This window comes from Medicago sativa, chromosome 5 (assembly GCF_051527215.1).
Source record: "Medicago sativa cultivar Bolivia chromosome 5, Bolivia_mono, whole genome shotgun sequence".
Classification (NCBI taxonomy): domain Eukaryota; kingdom Viridiplantae; phylum Streptophyta; class Magnoliopsida; order Fabales; family Fabaceae; genus Medicago; species Medicago sativa.
Genome location: NC_140753.1, coordinates 51,165,573 through 51,170,223, shown reverse-complemented (window position 1 = coordinate 51,170,223; position 4,651 = coordinate 51,165,573).

Sequence of the window (4,651 nt, the reverse complement as noted above, 5' to 3'; positions counted from 1 at the left end):
CCCAAACACTCCTCTTTCTTTCTTTTTAGCTTGATCACGATACTCATTGCCAGCCATGTTTTCAATTAGAGCTTGAACTTCATGATCAGTTTTGCTCTTGAGACTACCTCCCGCGGAAGCATCTAAGAACATTCTAGTGTTTGGAGTTACCCCCTCAGTGAAGATTTGGAGGTATTGTTTCTCGGTGAACTCATGATTAGGGCACCTCTTAAGAAGCAAATTGAATCGCTCCCAAGCATCATATAATGATTCACCTTCTCCTTGCTTGAAGTTAGAGATCTCCATCTTCTTTTCCCAATATTTAGACATAGGGAAATATTTCTCCAAGAACTTCAGCTCTAACTCTTCCCATGTTTGGACAGTCCCGTTTGGTATTGTCAGCAACCAATCTTTTGCTCTTCCCGTCAAGGTGAAAGGAAACAGCCTTAGCTTCTTTTGTGCTTCAGTCACGGTGGCTGGTTGCACACAAAACTCGCAGGTTTCAGCAAAGCGGCTCAAGTGTTCATGAGGACTCATAGCTTCAGTCCCATCGAATTGCTTGTCCCTCAAACCGTTGAGGACAGTTGTCTTGATGTCGAAAGCTACAGGGTTAGCTGGTTGAAAAGTGTGGGTCAGTTGACCGCGATGAGTGGCTAACCCGTAGTCTCCTAGCTTAGGTCTCGGTGGTACAACTCCTTCTCCTTCCATAGTTGCAGATTTAGGAGAAGAGATTGTTTCAGATTCAGTTGAGAGTGGCTCCGGTATTTGTTCTCGAACACCCGGTGGAACGGACTGAGCTAACCTTTGCGATCGGACAGCTTTCCGAAGTGCTCTAGCAGTCCTTTCAATTTCCGGATCGTATTCTAGGTCGTCTGAGCTCTGTTTACCTCGCATAAACAGCAAAATACCTTAGTAGCACTGCACAACGCAAAGTAATCAAGTGAATATGAAAACAGAAAAATAAAAATTAAAAACAGAAAAGTAAATTGCAAAAACCCTAAATTATAACGTAATTGCCTTGTTGAAATAATTCAACAGTCCCCGGCAACGGCGCCAAAAACTTGATAGACGTTTGGCAAGTGTACCAATAACTATCGAAGTAGTAAAAATATCGATCCCACGAGGACTGTATTAATCTCAATTCAGCAATAAGGTTAATATTTAGGATGTGTAAAATATTTTGTTTGCCACTAGGCAGTAGATTTGATTTGCATAAAAAGTAAATAAACAGAAAATAAATATAGTTTTGGGAAAGATAAAGAGAGATGAGATCAGGTCTTTCGAATCATCTATGTTCCCCTAATTGGTATACTGCACCTATTCTTATGAATGATTCTCTAGTTTCACGATAGTCAACAAAATAGTCCTAATCAATCTCTTGAGTTAGGACCCTCCTCTTAAACTACAGCCCCTAATTCCTTAGGTGGTCTAATAATCTTTGAAGGTTTAAGCACGTTAACCTAATATCACTAACAAACGATTATCCATTCCTAGACTAACCATGTTTATTAGAACAATTCAATTAGGTCTAAGTCGAAAGCTATGGTCAGTAGTCATTCGTTCTCACTAAATCATGTTTATATTTGATCAGGATATAAAAAGCATTAAGAACAATTGAATTGAATGAAAACTAGAATATCATTAATAAGTAATAGAGTTTCACAGCAACATGTATCAATTAGGGTTACATAGATTCATCTCTGACCTAATCTCTGAGAGATTTAGCTACTCATAATCGAGTTTACAAATAGCATAATCAATGAAATAATTAAAACATACATGAATTGGTAAAAGGATGAAGAAATCGCCCTTCTAGCCGTCTCTGATGTCTCAAAATCGCACTTTGCTCTCCAAAATCGTAACCCTTGTTCTTCAGATTGAGTGCAGTATTTATAGAAGTCATGGGCCTGACCCATCAAAATCGCGCCGCGCCATGTATATAGGCGTGCCGCGATTTCTTCTTTACAGGAAATGTGTAATTTTGCTTCAAAAATCGCAGCACGGCTTGAAATTGGCGTGGCGCGATTTCCTTCGAACAGACTTCAAATTTTAAGCTTTTTGCACTCCAGAACAGTATAAATTGCATGAGAACTCTATCAAAATGTCACAATAAGTCCCTAATATTACGTAATGACAGGATGTCATCACTAACTTCTTTTCTTTTGACTGTAGGGATTGGTTTTTCAATAACCTAAAGAGGAAAATGGTTGGGACGAGCACATCTAGATGGCAAACCACCTTCATGGCTACGTGCTGGTATTTGTGGAAATGGAGGAACAAAACTATCTTTGAAGCTGATTTTCAAAGGCCGAATAATCCAAATATCTTAATCCAGATATTCGTTAGAGATATTGAAGACTACAACTTAGAGAACCTTCATAGAGGGCCTAAGGTGAAGGACACTATATACATAGGATGGAAACGACCTCAAGAAGGTTGGATCAAGCTCAACAGCGACGGTGCCTGCAAGGATCTGGGTCATATTTCCGGCTGTGGTGGTATTTTTCGTGATGCAGATGGTAAATGGATTAAAGGCTACACTAAGAAGATTGGAGCTTGTGATGCCTTACATGCTGAGATGTGGGGGTTGTATTTGGGTATAGAGATGGCTTGGAGGGAACATTTTGATCATCTTATAGTGGAAAGTGACTCGAAGATATTGATCGACATGATTTCTGACAAGTTCAAGTTTAATGGGAATATCCCTATTTTAGTTCATCGTATCAGGAAGCTGCTGAGAATGGATTGGCATGTGCAAATCAACCATACTTGGCGCGAAGGAAATAGAAGTGCCGATTGGCTTGCTAATTTTAGCATTTCTGTGAATCATTTGAATTTGGTCATTTTGGAGACTCCTCCTACTGAGCTTCAGAAGCTCATGTTTGATGATATTTCCGGGGCTTGCATGCCTAGGAATGTCCGGTTAACTTCGTAGTTTTTTTTTTTTTTCTTTTCTCTTGGGCTTTGCCCTCTTTTTGTACCAAAAAAAAAAAAGGTGGTGGTGTTATTTTCTGTTTTTATTTAGTAATAAAGTCATGGTGAAAATATTATTAGTAACAAAGTCATAATGAAAATATCTTCGTTAAGAGAATGTAATAGGGAAAGTGACGTTTATTTTGGAGTACTCTAATCTAATACTAGTGGTGATGATGTAATGAGTGTTATATATGCAGAATAAAAGTTGGTATTCCATAAATAATCTCAATTTCCTAAATGCAAATATGCTTACTTCATAATGTGGACCTCAACATTTTTCATACAAAGTACAGGGTTCAATTCAATCCTTTTTAAATAAAACAAATGCAAATAGAAGGTGAAACAAATGAAAATTAATTAATATGACAGTGGTTTCCGTTAATGTCATTATTATCATCATAGTAAAACGTGTTGAAGTTGTGTACATTATTATCATTCAAATTGATACTTTCACAGTTACATTGTTTTTTCTTCACATTTTCTTGTTTTGCAGGTCTAGATTGTGATCCTTCAATCATCCGCAATCAACACCCCCTCTTCCAGCTTCCCTACCTCCGATGGCTTCATCAAACGGGAGCTCTCCAGCTCCTCCGCCTGGTTTCACCTTCACTATAAAGAAACTAGTGCTTACTATAGTTGGGACCATATTTTCATAATATCTCCCTCTCTCATTCATACATTTCTGTCAAAGCTGATCAAATAGGGCTGGGTTTTCATATAAGCTTCAACTACTTCTCATTCATAGTCCTCTGCGGTAATCTTTGGTATGATTTTTCTTTTACTGGGTGCTTGCTTTTTGGGCTGGAATGATTTTCTTTTAAAATATTGTTTTTTCCACCCTATGTCTTACTAGCGTGCCATGTAAATTATCCAAAAATGTTCTTGAGGTTTCCCGATTTTAAAATCCGAAATTATTTTTCACTAATTCGGATTTTATAATCTAAAATATACTTATTTATAACTATCAATCAAAATCTCTCCCATTTTTATTATTAACATTAGAACTATAAAATTTGATATATATATATATATATATATATATAATATCTGCGCGCGCGGGCGCGCGCGCATGAAATTTTGATCCATTCATTTTTCTTAAGATTCAATTAATATGTGTCAATAGTGTAACCTGATTTTAGACATCATGTATCGCCACATGATTGTATGCATGTGTAAAATAACTTTACAACTAGTGCATAGAAATTATATCATTTTTGGCAATAAGATAACATATCAGCAAACACATGCTATGCTGATATATCATTTTTTTTTGTCCCTTTCAAGTGTATGAGGACCTCTTAAAAAAAATATTTATCCCTAGTTTCTCATATTTCTTTCTATTTTGAGTTTGTATAACATCTCTTTCATCTTTGATAGTATCCAAACCATATACTCCTAGTAGGAAAGGCCAAACTTCTGCCCTTATACTAGGATCAACACCTCCTCTGCGAACTCTTTTCGGAAGTTTTCCACGATTGCGTATTCTCCCGTCAGGGGTAAACGAGCTTTGCCATTGTTGAAGGGAAAGGACCCGTTTTCTTTTTTGGCATGACCATGGTGAATTAACGCGACCTCGAACAGAGGATGAAGAAGAAGAAAAGATGGAATTATTTGCAGCCATTAGTTTAATGCTTATACAGAAACTTTGAGTTAGCTAAGGTCATAAACTAGTTTAATGCTTAAATGTGTTGTTCTT